The 16,686-nt window shown below is 33.9% G+C and overlaps 3 pseudogenes; all 3 read right to left on the bottom strand.

Moving 5' to 3' along the window:
* LOC132304817 (glutathione S-transferase U17-like) overlaps positions 1-7,456 on the bottom strand; it is a 43,236-nt pseudogene extending 35,780 nt beyond the window's left edge.
* Positions 7,457-7,590: 134 nt separating this feature from the next.
* LOC132302198 (glutathione S-transferase U17-like) lies at positions 7,591-11,099 on the bottom strand (annotated as a pseudogene).
* Positions 11,100-12,076: 977 nt separating this feature from the next.
* LOC132304818 (glutathione S-transferase U17-like) lies at positions 12,077-16,413 on the bottom strand (annotated as a pseudogene).
* Between the last annotated feature and the right edge of the window lie 273 nt (positions 16,414-16,686).

The raw sequence follows: 16,686 nt of genomic DNA on the forward strand, positions 1-16,686 counted from the left end.
TCCTACAAAATAAGGGATGGGAGATCATCTAGAGCCAATGATTTCATTTTTACAGAATCAACAGCCCTTTGTGTCTGTATATACATACATTTTTTTGATAAGTCTTTGTGTTTGTGTGTGTATATATATATATATATCCTTTATTGGTACAAAAATCAATTTCCTCAAATTTATACACGAAAATCTCCAAATAAAATTAAAATAAATTCCCAACACCAACTCTTCCATCTAAGCCTAAAACTAGCAATCCAAGTTCATCCTTGGTACCTGAAACTGGAAGGGGGTGAGACGGGAGAAATCTTAGTAGGAAACACCATAACAAGAATTTCAAGGAGGTTTCATGAAAATTAGCTTCACAAAATATAGATATGCTTTTGAACAAAAATACATATATGCAATTTTAATATATATATTTGTGTGTGTGCGCGCGCTGTGGACTGGTGCATCTCCAATCCTTCTTCTACCATCATCATCATCATCATCATCATCATCATCATCATCATCATCGTCAATCATCACTATAGGAGGCTGTGATGGTATACGTTCTGAGTGGATCATATTGGCATTGAGAATTGGATCCGTTTGTTGGCGGGGCAAACCAGAGGGTCTGTGGGAGAGAGATTTGGTTCTTCTCTCACAGGCAACTGTTGTTGCAGCCCGGGCGGTGGGATATACTCTTGCCCTGATCAAAAGCAGATTTGAGCCTCAATTGTAAGTTATGAATTCTGTATCCATAAATAAACCTCTTAGCCTCAATTGTAAGTGAATTTTATTGAAAAATTGCAAAAAAAAAAAATAAATAAATAAAAAGAACTCTTAACTTGCCCTCTCTCTCTCTGCAACTGCAAACTACAAAATCTACAAGAATCAGAAGTTCAAAACCCATATATTTCAGTTTATCTCTCTGTCTGCAAGAATCAAAAGTTCAAAACCCATATCCTATTTGGTGAGGCTTGTTCAGAGGGATGGGATGTTTCTAAGGGTGGTTGCCCCTCTCTGTAAACGATGATCTCCTACAAAATAAAGGATGGGAGATCATCTAGAGCCAATGATTTCATTTCCTACTGAATCAACAGCCCTTTGTGTATGTACATATATATATATATATATATATTGATAAGTCTTTGTGTGTGTGTGTGTGTGTGTGTGTGTGTGTGTGTGTGTGTATATTGTGTGTACGCGCGCGCGCTGTGGACTGGTGCATCTCCAATCCTCCTTCTTCCGTCGTCATCATCATCACTCATCAATCATCATTATAAGAGGCTGTGATGATATATGTTCTGAGTGGATCATACTAGCATTGAGAATCGGATCCATTTGTTGGCGGGGCAAACCAGAGGGTCTGTGGGAGAGGGATTTGGTTCTTCTCTCACAGGCAACTGTTGTTGCAGCCAGGGCGGTGGGATATACTCTTGCCCTGATCAAAAGCAGATCTGAGCCTCAATTGTAAGTTATGAATTATGTATCCATAAATAAAACTCTGAGCCTCAATAGGGGATGGAACAAAAAAAAAAAATGTAAGTTAGGGCAAGTTTCAGAGGACACAATCTGCTTCGACACTCCGCATGGCGCAGCCTCATCTGACAATGTATGTTCATTCTCTATCTCTCTTCTCTCTCCTTTTTTATGAATCGATGTTTTATATATGTTTCTTTAGTTCATCTCATCATTTGATTTGTTCTAACTTTGGTTCGTTTGATTAGGGCCTTTACCTCTGTTCCAGGGCCGGCCACGACCCAAGGTGACAAAGGCGGTCGCATAGGGCCTTAAAATTTATAAGCCCATGGATGATAGGCCACCAGAAAAAAAAGAAAAAAAAAAAAAAATTAGGGCAAATCATTTAAGCCTCCCCAGTCGCCTTCGTCTCTATTCTCGTTCTCAACTTTGAACTTGCCCTGCACTCAGAAAAAGAATGAGGCTCGTTCAGAGGGATGGGATGTTTCTAAGGGTGGTTGCCCCTCTCTGTAAACGATGATCTCCTACAAAATAAGGGATGGGAGATCATCAAGAGCCAATGATTTCATTTCCTACAGAATCAACAGCCCTTTGTGTATGTATATATATATATATTTTGATAAGTCTTTGTGTATGTATATATATATATATATATATATATTCTTTATTGATACAAAAATCAATTTCCTCAAATATATACACGAAAATCTCCAAATAAATTTAAAATAAATCTGCAACACCAACTCTTCCATCTAAGCCCGAAACTAGCAATCCAAGTTCATCCTTGGTACCTGAAACTGGAAGGGGGTGAGACGGGGGAAGTCCCAGTAGGAAAAACCATAACAAGAATTTCAGGAGGTTTCATGAAAATTAGCTTCACAAAATATAGATATGCTTTTGAACAAAAATACATATATGCAAATTTAATATATATATATATTTGTGTGTGCGTGCGCTGTGGACTGGTGCATCTCCAATCCTTCTTCTTCCATCATCAATCATCATTATAAGAGGCTGTGATGATATGTGTTCTGAGTGGATCATACTGGCATTGAGAATCGGATCCGTTTGTTGGCGGGGCAAACCAGAGGGTCTATGGGAGAGAGATTTGGTTCTTCTCTCATAGGCAACTGTTGTTGCAGCCAGGGCGGTAGGATATACTCTTGCCCTGATCAAAAGCAGATCTGAGCCTCAATTGTAAGTTATGAATTATGTATCCATAAATAAACCTCTTAGCCTCAATTGTAAGTGTATTTTATTGAAAAAAAAAAAAAAAAAAAAAAACTCTGAACTTGCCATCTCTCTCTCTCTGCAACTGCAAACTACAAAATCTACAAGAATCAGAAGTTTGAAATCCATATATTTCAGTTTATCTATCTGTCTGCAAGAATCAAAAGTTCAAAACCCATATCCTATTTGGTGAGGCTCGTTCAGAGGGATGGGATTTTTCTAAGGGTGGTTGCCCCTCTCTGTAAACGATGCTATCCTACAAAATAAGGGATGTGAGATCATCTAGAGCCAATGATTTCATTTCGTACAGAATCAACAGCCCTTTGTGCATGTATATGTATATATATTTTTGATAAGTCTTTGTGTATGTATGTATATATATAAATATCCTTTTTGATTCAAAAATCAATTTCCTCAAATATATACACGAAAATCTCCAAATATAATTAAAGTAAATCCGCAACACCAACTCTTCCATCTAAGCCCGAAACTAGCAATCCAAGTTCATCCTCGTAAATGAAACTGGAAGGGGGTGAGACGGGGGAAGTCCAGTTGGAAAAACCATAACAAGAATTTCAAGGAGGTCATGAAAATTAGCTTCACAAAATATAGATATGCTTTTGAACAAAATTACGTATATGCAATTTTAATAAATTTATGTATATAAATATATATTTGTGTGTGTGCGTGCGCGCACTGTGGACTGGTGCATCTCCAATCCTTCTTCCATCATCATCATCATCATCATCATCATCAATCATCAATCATCATTATAAGAGGCTGTGATGATATATGTTCTGAGTGGATCATACTGGCATTGAGAATTGGATCTGCTTGTTGGCTGGGCAAACCAGAGGGTCTGTGGGAGAGAGATTTGGTTCTTCTCTCACAGGCAACTGTTGTTGCAGCCAGGGCGGTGGGATATACTCTTGCCCCGATCAAAAGCAGATCTGAGCCTCAATTGTAAGTTATGAATTATGTATCCATAAATAAACCCCTGAGCCTCAATTGTAAGTGTATTTTATTGAAAAATTCCAAAAAAAAAAAGAAAAAAAAAAAACTCTGAACTTGCCTTCTCTCTCTCTCTCTGCAACTGCAAACTACAAAATCTACAAGAATCAGAAGTTCAAAACCCATATATTTCAGTTTATCTATCTGTCTGCAAGAATCAAAAGTTCAAAACCCATATACTATTTGGTGAGGCTCTTTCAGAGGGATGGGATGTTTCTAAGGGTGGTTGCCCCTCTGTGTAAACGATGATCTCCTACAAAATAAGGGATGGGAGATCATCTAGAGCCAATGATTTCATTTCCTACAGAATCAACAGCCCTTTGTGTACGTGTGTGTGTGTGTGTGTATATATTTGATAAGTCTTTGTGTATGTATGTATATATATATATATATTTGTGTGCGTGTGCGCGCGCTGTGGACTGGTGCATCTCCAATTCTTCTTCTTCCATCATCATCAATCATCAATCATCAATCATCAATAATTATTATAAGAGGCTGTGATGACATATGTTCTGAGTGGATCATACTGGCATTGAGAATCGGATCCGTTTGTTGGCGGGGCAAACCAGAGGGTCTGTGGGAGAGAGATTTGGTTCTTCTCTCACAGGCTACTGTTATTGCAGCCAGGGCGGTGGGATATACTCTTGCCCACATCAAAAGCAGATCTGAGCCTCAATTGTAGTTATAAGTGTATTTTATTGAAAAATTTCAAAAAAAAAAAAAAAAAAAAAAAAAAAACCTATAAACTTGCCCCCCCCCCCCCCCCCCCCCCCCCCCCCCCCCCTCTGCAACTGCAAACTACAAAATATCAGAAGTTCAAAACCCATATATTTCAGTTTATCTATCTGTCAAATTTGGGTAAGTGAGGTGGCTGAGAGCAGATCTGAAATGGGGGATGATATTTTCTGAAAATCTATGGGGATTGGTGGGCAGGGAAGCATTATATACATATATGTTGTAATTGTTTGCTTCCCTACTCCACTCATTCCTATGGTTTTCGGTGCTTCTCTTTTTTCTTATTCAGCTTCATCATCTCTTTTACACACACTCAAACACACGCGTATATGTATGTATGTATGTATATATTGTTTATCCGTGTTTGGTGAGGCTTTTTCCTTGGAAACGAAGAAACAATCAAGCTTTCTGCTATTTGGAAAATCTGGGCTATTAGAAAAGAAGCTTTGCACAAGGGAGTTCAAGATCAAGCTACACATGTTGCACAAGTTATTGTTTGGGAGGTTTTGTCATACCTCAAGTTTCGATTGGAAGATTTACTACTCATTTATTAATGCTGCGGTTTTCTCTGGTCTGTCTTGACAGTTTGGTGTTGCTGGGAATTGTTTTAGTTTGCGTGTGCCTGTTGCGGAGCTGATTCTGGTATCAAGTTCTGAATCAAATGGAATTTCTTCAGGTCTCTCTGGAGTTTTGTTTCAACACAATGGGATGGTTTATTGAATTTCCAGATCAGAAAATTTTCATGCTGAGCAGGCTTATATTTGGGATTAGATTCTGAATATTAGCTTTGTTTTATTTTGTTTTTATCTTTCTGGTTATTCTAGTCAAGTTTGGTTTCCTTAGTTGTGTTTGGAAATGGATTTAGTCCATTCCTTGGCTTGTACTGGAGGTTGTCCTCCTGTTTGTAATTGTACTACTTTTGATTTATATATATATATAAAAATAAAATTAAAAAAAAAAAAAAAAAAACACCCTATTCAGGTAAAAAAAAAAAGGAAAGCCTCCCCAATTGCTCTTTGTTGTGTTTGTTTGGAAGATCTGGATGGTGAGAAATTCAGCTTTACATTGTGATACAAAAGTCTCCTCTTCTGCTGCTGCAAATGATATAGTTTTGGGAAGTTTTAAACTTCTTCTCTATTGGTCTGGCTGATTTTCTAGCTCTTTTTGATGTGGTGTAATGAAGCTTTGCTGGTGGATTTTTTGCTGATAGAAGCTTGGTTGCATATGTGGTTTGAGTTCAGCTAGAATGGAAGGTCATGACATATGCTTTATGTATTTTGACAAGTTTTTTCAAGTGCAGCATTTGGTCTGCTTCTAGGTTTTCATAATGGGCTGTTTAGTCTGTGTAGGTGTTCCTTGCTGTGCTATGTAAATGGACTTGGTCCATTTATTATTCTTTCTGCTGGAGAGTTCCTCTCCTTTTTGTAATTGTAGTTCTATTTCTTTATATATAAATCAAAAACACACCATTCAGCTATAAAAGAGAAGTTCAAAACCCATATATTTCATTATATCTGTCTGTCTGCAAGAATCAAAAGTTGAAAACCTATTACCTATATCAAAACCCATATCGGCATATCATTTCAGATTGTTCAAAAAATCAAAATCCATATCTTTCAGTTTCCATCGCCCGCTGTTACAGTTCAGGTTCGCCATTCGCAAGCTTCAGCCGCTGTCTCTCAACTCTCAAGCTCTCTCTCTCTCTCTCTCTGCAACTGCTAACTTGTATGTATTGGTTTTGTTTTAATTTTTTTTTTCTTTCTAAATAAACTAATCAAGCTCTGTAATTCTTGTTTTGCAAACTAAATCCTATTTGGTGAAATTTTTTATGATCTTTTTTATATAATTTTTTATTTTTTTTACAATATAAAGTAACAAAATTTGCATTGCATTTTGAGTAATCACCGTAATATACATTTTATATCAGCAAAACAATTTTTTTTTGTTTTTTTATTTCTGTAACTTCTATTTCTGTTTTGTTCTGGGCATGAAAAAATAATAAAAAAAGAATCTGAATTGGATTAGAAATCTGCAGAGATTGAATCTGAAACAATTTTTATCAACATGCCAAGCTTTTTGAAGATGGAAATCTTTTCAGAACTTAAAAACAAAAATCATAACAAGAACTTTGACAAGCAAAAGTACTTAATATAGGGTAAAGCTCTAAAGTTACTTCTTGAAAATTAAATTACTTACAAAAATCATGCTTTTGAGTGAATTACGTAGTGTTGGAAGGGGGCTTGCCATGAACTACCTCACACGGAAGAGATAGGGTACCAAGTGGTGAATTATTCAGAAATAAATTGGTAATTTTTTTTAATTAATTACCCAAATAGGATTTTCTATGCCTTAATCATTCAATTGTCTAAAGAAACTTTGTTAATTAACTAAAATTGAATTAAACAACAGTTGATTTTGGTTGATATATTTTTATTTAGCCCACCTCATTGAGAAATCCTGGATCCGTTTGATAGTATGTGTCATGTACGAGTATTTAGTCATAGAAATTCTCCTGGTATAGCATTGTTCATGGATTCAAAAAGGCCAAGAGTGATGCTATACAAACATATTTTTTATATAGAAATTTTTATAAATAATGAAAAAAGCAACAGAGGCTTTGGATTCATATATAACAAATGACCACCAACACATCTTTATGATTTAGATTCATATATAACAAATGACCACCAACACGTCTTTATGATTTCAAAATGCATCTCTAATTGTACAAAGTAGAGGAATCATAACTTCTGGTCAATATAGACTGCCCAGAAGCAGGCGACGGCACGATCAGAAGGGAGGATGGAAGGACAATGATGAAAGACTCACATATGGGCTTGTCACCATGGATAAGAACTGGGATCGTCTTGTGCACAGAGTTGGATTTAAGGAGGAGCTCACTTTTGGAACTAAAGTTCTCTTCAAGGTATTCATACTCGACAGACTTTATGCTGAGAGCGAGTTGAACTCGTAATGCATATGGGCTTGGCAGCGCTCCCAGGAGCTTTACATCGCTCGTCGCCATGGCCAATTCTCAAGCAACAAAAGCTTGAAATGCTGAAAACCACAGTATAGGTTGTTTGGGCGGCTTAAACAAGATTTGTTGGTACACACAGAGTCTTGTTTGTCTTGATGTAGGTGTTTCATGTGTGACTTTGTCTTAGAGGAACATAAGCAGAGGCAAAGAAAAGGACCATAAACATTCAGTGAGACTAATTAAATTTGGTAACTTCACACAAGCTTCATTCTAATACCACTGCGTTACAAGGAGGCACAGAGGCATTAGATCCTACATTTGAATAAAAAAAGAAAAAGGAAAAACAAGAACATATACCAAAGACCAAAAGGTTGCTCAAGTTATTATTACCAAGTGATTGGATCATAGACATAGGCAATGTCAATTGGAAGTAGGAGCGTTTTCTCTGGCTTCGTTGATTGTCTCAATAAGCTTCTCAGGCTCTAGAAAGACATCTTTCACTGCACCATCTGAGCAGAACCTCTCAGCCCATTCCATCAGACGCGGTGTCTTGATCTCTAGCAGAGACGCGGTTCCCAAATACTTCGGTATCATCAGCCAACCCAAGAAGCTCCCAAATGCTATGTCAAGGTACACAATACTATCCCCACCAAAGAAAGCCTTCCCCTTGCCACACTTGACAAATGCCTCCTCCAGCATCACCAGTCCTGCAACCACTTGCTCTGTTGCCGCAGCTTTCGCTTCCTCTCCTTGTCCCTTCCAAATCTCCTTCAATAATGGAAACCACTGCAACCATTTCAATTACATCATAAAATCGTTACAATAAGATTCATGATTTACAAAACAGAAATTTTTATATAGAGAATTCACTAAAATGGCATGCCACTAGCTCAGTAAAGAAACTCTTCAATTCAGAAAGCTATAGAAACCGAATTTTTATGTAGAGATTCTTTACTTGGAAAAACAAAATATTTAGAGATTTGTATACAACAAGATGACCGTCGGTGCATCTTATGGTTCCAAAAATGTCCTTGTCATCGATGTAGGCAGCCCAGAAGCGAGCAATGGCACGATCATAGATTCATATGGATCCGAAGGGAGGATGGAGGGACCTGAGCTATATACCTCATCAATGTATTGGACAATGATGAGAGACTCACAAATGGGCTTGTCACCATGTATAAGAACTGGGATTTTCTTCTTGGCGGGATTGGATTCAAGGATGAGCTCACTCTTGGAACGGGGGTTCTCTTCGAGGAACTCATATTTGACAAACTTGATTCTCTTCCTAGCTCCAGAACAGTTCAAAATTATAATGACATCAGTTGATCAATGTATACTGAAATAGCATATTTATTAAATAACACCAGTTTAATTTAATAAACAGCAGTTTAATTGATTAATATTTAAATATGTTATTTCAATAACATCAGTTTATTTTCAGTAAAATTGAACACTTGCAATAAGCTTACAACAATAAAATTATACCATATTACATTATAATATTTACGCACACAATAGAGTGTTTATGAAATTATGTGTATAATATGTTACATTATAATTCGTTCCATTGCATTCAAGGGATGCAAATCACTAACTAATTTAATTTTGGAAACTTCACACAAGCTTTGTTCTAATACCACTGTGCTACAAGGAGGCACACAGGCATTAGATGCTACATTTGAATAAAAAGCAAAAGTGAAAACAAGAACATATATCGAAACATTCACTTGAAAAAGAAAAAATAATAATAATAATAATATATCGAAACTAAAAACCAAAAGGCTGCTCAAGTTATTACCATCAGGTGATTGGATCTTGTACTTACAGGCAATGTCAATTGGAAGTAGCAGTGTTTAATATGCTTGCAACCAACTTGGCTATGATGTAATGTTTACTGCATCATCTGAGCTGAACCTCTCAGCCCATCCCGTCAGACGTGGCGTCTCGATCTCTAGCAGTGGTGTGGTGTGGTTCCCATTTTCTTTGATATCCTCAGCCAACCCAATAAGCTCCCAAATGATATGTCAAGGTACCCAATACTATCCCCACCAAAGAAAGCATTTCCTTTGCTGCACTTGACAAATACCTCCTCCAGCACCACCAATCCTGCAACAACTTGCTCTATTGCTGCGGCCTTTGCCTCCTCTTCTTGTGCAATCGAAAGCTCCCTCGGTGATGCATATATACCACTGCAACCATTTCAATTATATCATAAAATGGTTACAATAAAATTCATGATTTATGAAACAGAAATTTTTATATAGAGAGTTCATTAAAATGATATGTCACCGGTACTTCTAAGATTAGGATTCAGATTGGGTCCTCAATTTGAGTATTTCAATGCGAAGTTCTATTTCATAGAGCATTGCTCTTGAATTAAGTATGGTATAAAAGCTAGACAAATAGAATTTTTGACAAAGCCGAAGTTATGAACGTTCAAGATTGAATAAAAACTTCTTTAAATCCACAAAGTATAAATAAGGAGAATTTTGAAAATATTATTAATCATTAAATAATTCTATTTTCTGCTGTACATGTATATATTATGTAGAATTCTTGTAGTATAAAGAAACCTAGAATTTTTTTTTGATAAGTAGTAAATAAACCAAAAAATTCAACTATTTCTAAAACAATAGTATAACAAACCTAATCACTAAAAACTACTAGATACCAAAAATCAAGAATAACACAAGTTCGTACGTTTATGCCTCTAACAAAAATTCCTAAATATTAATCATTCATAAAACAGAATATCGGGCCCTTAATGATGGAATTCAGGGGCGGAGCCAGGAATTTGGTTCCGCGGGGGGGAGGGATGTTAACACTGACAAAATAATTTTTTTTCAAGCAGGGCGAAAATATAATAGTGTAACAATAGTGCATTAGAATAAGTGAATAAAAAATGAATAAGAAGATAAAAAAGAAAAAAAAAAAAAAAAAAGTTATTGTACATAAATTATGCATGAGTGCAAGGAAAAATAAATTTTTAAGAAGAAAAATGAATTTTTTAAGAAGAAAATGAAACAAAAAGAAAAAAATATGAGAGAATTTTGAAGGAAAAAATAGATTTTAATTGTAAAAAGAGAATGCAAAAGTTTTTGAAGATGACAAAAAGAAATTTGAAGAATAAGAAAGAAAAGGAATAAAGAATTAAAGACGTTTTTAAAAATAGATAATTTTATGGGGATAATTTATAAATTTTATGAGGGTGTTTTATAAATATTTACAAATTATACGCATAAAATAAAATAAAATATATTAGATTCAGGGGCAAATGGACCATTTTAATAATTTTAGGAGGGCATTTTATTAATTTTTACAAATATATGTATAAAAAATATATATATATATATATATATATAGTGGGGCAGCATGGGCAGGGGGGGCCGCTGCCCCCTCTGGGTACATGCTGCTTCCGCCACTGATGGAATTCGATCGAAAAATTGCCTACATCAGCAGCAAAGCTACTAGGATAGGGGTTTTTGGATCAAAACTAACCCGTCAAAAAATTTCCGAAAAATGAGCCAGCTTGTCAGTTTGAACACTCCAGCAATCCAAACGATCTCTAGGAACCAAGGTTCTCTTCAGTGAACTCATATTTGACAAACTTTATGTTGAGAGCTATTTGAACCCGATTCGCAAAAGGGCTTGGCCTTGTCCCAAGAAACTTCACATCACTCATTGCCATGCAATTCTCAATCAAGAGAAGCTTTAGAATTTGAAAACCGAGTTAAGGGTTTGATTGGGTTGATATGAATTTAGGATGAAGCAAGAGCCAGCACTGGGTGTATATGTACGAGTCTGGTGTGCTGAGAATGTGCTCATAACCAAACTTGATTCTCTTCCTAGCTCCAAAATAATTCAAAATTATAATGACATCAGTTGATTAATGTATACTGAATTAACATATTTATTAAACAACACAAGTTTAATTGACTAATATTTTAAAATGTTATTTCAATAACATCAGTTTATTTTCAGTAAAATTGAACACTTACAATAAGATTACAACAATAAAATTATAATATATTACATTATAATATTACACACACAATAGAATGTTTATGTGTATAATATATTACATTATAATTCGTTCCATTATTTTTGAGAATTTACAAATGCAAAACTTTCTTGTAAAGCAAAATTAATTTGAAAATTGAGAGATTTTGATAATAGTTGAACAATAGGGAGTGAGAAGAAATATAATAATAATAATAAATAAATAAAATATAGTAAAAAGTGAGAACAAGTCTAACATAATAAGAGAGATGTAATGAAGTAGAATTAATAAAACTCAAATTTGAAATTATCGAGAAAAAAATACTCAATTTTGAAATCTAATTAGACATTTTTCATGTGGAGCCTTAGGCAAAACAAGGCTATGCAATTAGCAAATAAACAAAGGAAAAGAAAGGGACCACAACAATCTCACAACTAGTTTACTATTACAATAACGTAATCAATGACAATTTTCAAGTTAATCAACAGTTATATAACCTATCAATTATGAATGGTATCATATGATCTCAATATTCTCCACCAAAAAGAAGTTTAACAATTTCTTTTTAAAAGTACTCTTATTCTTTCAAATATTATGTGAGTTTAAAAGCAAAAAATAAACACAAAAACATGTCAAAAATTGAAGGTACCCAATTATAAGCAATTTTAATTGGAGGTAGGAGCTTTTGTGGTGAGTTGAAGCAACTTGGCTGTCTCAATGAGCATTGAGTCTTTGGAATGACACCCTTCACTGCATCATCTGAGCAAAACCTCTCAGCCCAACCCATGAGACGGCGGCGTTTTGGTATACTCAACCAGCTCCACACCACCCACCACCCTCAGCCACCCCAAGAAACACCCAAAAGCTATATCAAGGGTACCCAATTCGATCCCCCCAAAGAAAGCCTTCCCTTTGCTACACTTGACAAATGCCTCCTCCAGCAGCACCAGTCCTGCAACCACCCGCTCTGTCACCGAAGCCTTGGCCGGCTCCTCTTTTGCCATCCCAATCTGGTCTCAGTGATGGAAACCACTACAATTATTTCAATTATATCATAGAATAGTTACGATAAATTTTTTTATGTCTAAATGGAATTTTTAAACAAAGTTCATAAAAATTCGGGTAAACTACACTTATCTTTCCAATGTTTTAGATTATTACAGTTACTTTTGGGAACAAAAAGTCGTTGTGGAATTGGTAGGAATCGTACTGAACTGTCCCTTTGGTTGGTTCGGTTAGGTTTTCCGGTTGCAAAATGAGGAATTGTTTTTTGATTCCAACTCTATTGGAACCAAATCGTAAACTATATATATATATATATTACAATATAAATAAAATATAAAATCACATATATAGATAAAACTACACACACAAGTACACAACAATATGCTGCATGTTTTTTTAGACCACACACAAAGATAAGGCTGCTATTAAGGTAGTAAGTTATTAACGTTTTCTTGAAAGTAGGTTACAAAAAAAAAAAAAAAAACACTTTGGTTTAGAAACCAGTCTTTCACGATTCGATTCAAAGCATCAACGATTCCGATTCCGATTCCGATTCCAAATTTCTTGGAATCGGTTGGAATCAATTCGATTCCGATATTGTAATGACTCGCTCATTTTTATTCCTTTTTTTTTTTTTTTTTTCCATTTTTACGAATTTTCTTTTTCCGTTGAATTTTTTTTTATATTTCTTTTCCGAGTTCGGGTTTTTGTTCCTTTGGGTTGTCTCGAGTATTCAGGAATAGTTCCTGAGACTCATTCTTTTGGATTGATACTATCCTTATAAGAACCGTGTAATTTTCACATTTTCTTTTTTCGACATTTTTCTTTTTCGTCATTTTCTCATTTATCGATTTCCTTCGCGTAACCGCACTTTTTGTGTTAAGATTTGATTCCGACTTTGCATGCATTCATAACATTTGATTTCTATGAAATGCGTAATTTTACTTTTTAGAAAAAGTATACTACTTATTTATTTTTTCGTAAAGGGTATGGATACATAATTTCTTCGGAAACATTATTTCTTTTTAGAGTTTTTGTGTAATTAAATTTTATAATTGTTTTTCGCCTTAGAGACTATTTTGTAATTTAATTTGCAAAATATTTGGAGGAAATATCTTTTTATAATTTTCGAAAAGTGTGACAAGTGTCACACTTTCATTGATTCATTTGTCATCATTTTATTGGTAACTCTTGGAAGCGTGGATGATGATAACAAAATATAAAAAATATATATTTTTTAAAAGACATTTTACATCTAAACATATGAAGTTAAGCTATGGATTTACTTAAAATGCATGTTACTGTGTAGATAATTCAACTTTTAGATGGGGTTTGTAACTTGACATTCTTGTCGATGGGGGCCATACTTTCCATTTGTCATGCGCAAGCACGAAGATGGCGACTGTGGAAGCAGAGTCTTTGGATCGCGTGAGTCTCAAAGAAAACTCACATGAATCACATGATTAAAGAATTCAGCTATCAAGAGATTAAGGCTTAGTCTGTGGATAAAATATTTTTTAGAAAATATTTTTTTATATTTTTTAATATTTGATTGTGGTAAAATATTTACAAATATATATATATATATATATATATATATATATATTAAAATTTAATAAAAATAATTTATTCATTAATTTTAGATAAATTATTTTCCATGTCCAGCCTTGATGGCCGTAGATATTTGTTAAATATCGAAAAATATAAAAATTTATCTAAAAAAGTGAAAAAAAAATTCAAAAAAATTATTTTTTGTCGAAACAAACGGAGTTAAATAGGTGGAGTCGCGATTCCATAATTACATTTTACATTTTTCTTAGGTAAAATTATTTGAGTTTCGTGCGAGTAGATATTTGTATGGTAAGTTGTAACGAACTTGTTGTGCTCATTAATTTAACCAAGACTCTGTTTCTATCAACGGTCTTTGTCAAGTAAATATATTTTATGTTTGTCAAAGGTGGTTGAGAATTTGAGATTGAATTTAAGACATGTAAAATAATTTGTCAAAAATTGATGAATAAATTATTTTTATTAATTTATAATATTATTTTTCTTCATAAATATTTCATGACAACAAAATATTAAAAATATAAAAAATATTTTACATCTAAACAAAAGAAGTTAAGTGTGAATTATATGTAGCGGTGACAAATTATGAAATAACTCGAACACAACACAAGATAAAATGTGTTCGGGTTAACCTTAAACGGATTAACACGATTAATGCGTTTACTTAACCGTGTCGGGTTAGGGTTGAGGAGTTCAACCCATATAACCCATTCATGATCCGTTTAACTCAATATATTATAATCATCGATAATGACCTATGTAATATATTATGTGTTTAAATACAATTATTATGGATAGTCATTTCAACATAAATATTGACCAAGTCTTATGATTTTTTCTTTTTTATTTTAATATTTGGATTAATTATGACAAATTTTTTCTAGTATTTATTATTTGATTAAATATTAAATATTTCGTTTTGATAAATAAGTTTTTAAACGGATTAACATGTTAATCCATTTAATAAATAAGACGAGTTATTATTCAAGATTTTTGACACAATTATTAAATGAGTCGAATTTAAATTTACCTGTTTAGTAATATACCTCTACATCATTACGACAAGATTATAACAAAATAATATAAAGACTTGCATACAAATTACATACAAAAATTAAATACATACTTGCAAACACGAATTACCACTGGTAATTGTATCGATGTTTGTATAAATGTCGCTGCAATAGTAAACGATTGGGTCGTGCTAATAATCCGAAAAGTAGTAGTCAGTATAACGTTAATTGGATTTGGATATACGTTAATTGGGTTTGGGTATGACTTATAGAGACATCTAAAAGGCATATCTGGAAGGTGTGACTCGTGTGGCTATAATTAAAACACCAACAACGTAAATTTCAGAGTGATTCAAGTGATTACGAATGTCCTATTTTTACATTCTTATAATTTAAACGATTGGATCGTCTTTATGATGTTTGTGAATAATTTTGCCATTGGTGGGTTGATTCTTTATTAAATAAAATAATATAAAATAAAAACGTATTTGAGGAAGGTGGTTCATGACTCATGTGGTGGCTATGCTTAAAAAAGTAATGTTCCTAAACACAAAAAAATAAACCATAATAAACGTTATATTATGGTTTACATTCTCGGTCTTACATTATTGATGGCGTGATTGTCCTGTGGCCACTGTCATGTCATAATTCTGTTGATATGGATGAACCGATATGATATATTTATTTGGTCAACTTTGACTTTCAGTCAAAGCATCAGAGGCCCATACAACCTTGGTTATAGTTGTTTATAAATTTAGACGTCATCAATGACGCATTGTTAGCCTCTGCTTTCGCAAATGGGACATGACCATAAACTTACTCGGAAGGTACCAGAAATTATTGGATGGGTTTTTGCCATTAATATTTTTAGTAGTGAATTCAATTCAGATTTTTTTATTTAATTTCGACCGTTATTTAAATTCTTTCAAATATATCGGTCCAAAATTATTTAATAATTTATAATTATAAAAGTTGATCATTTCATTTAAGACATTAAATTGCTCTATCTAATATTTCAATGTTCCCAAATGAAACACTATTTTTTTTTTTTTTTTTTTAAGAGTGTGTGTAAAATAAGTCTCAATTTACTGTTGTCATTTGTCACTTAAAAATTTCAATTTTATCGAACAATATATACCTTATCGTCGTTGTAAGCAGCCCAAAAGCAAGCACGATCATAAGGATCGAAAGGAAGGATTGGGGGACTAGAGGTCCAAACCTCGTCAATGTATTGGACAATGACGAGCGATTCACATATTGGCTTATCCGCGTGAATAAGAACGAATTTTCTTGTGGACAGGGTTGGATTTGAGAAGAAGCTCACTTTTTGAGCCAAATTTCTGTTGCAAGAATTCGTAGGTGATTGATTTTAACTTGAGGGCTATTTGAGCTCTCATCACAAATATAGAAGTGGGATATTATTTTTTTAGAGTAATAATTTATGAATCGAATGGAACAGTTATTAATTCAATTTATGTGCCGAGTGATAGGTGCATAACATTATTATAAAGGATCCATTCTAAAATATACAAAAATAAAAAAATTCTTATTTTAGGGTAAAATAATATATATAAGTTGCCTAGGCTTCTATATCATATTTTCTGCACTTAGATGGAAATTTGGTAAGGCCACGAGTATAGCGTGCAATGGAAGTAGGTGTGAACTTTGAAGTCTAGTTGTCAATGTGT

Source organism: Cornus florida, unplaced genomic scaffold (genome assembly GCF_030987335.1).
Source record: "Cornus florida cultivar Cherokee Brave unplaced genomic scaffold, ASM3098733v1 CherokeeBrave_3.0.0_Hap2_Chr04, whole genome shotgun sequence".
Classification (NCBI taxonomy): Eukaryota; Viridiplantae; Streptophyta; class Magnoliopsida; order Cornales; family Cornaceae; genus Cornus; species Cornus florida.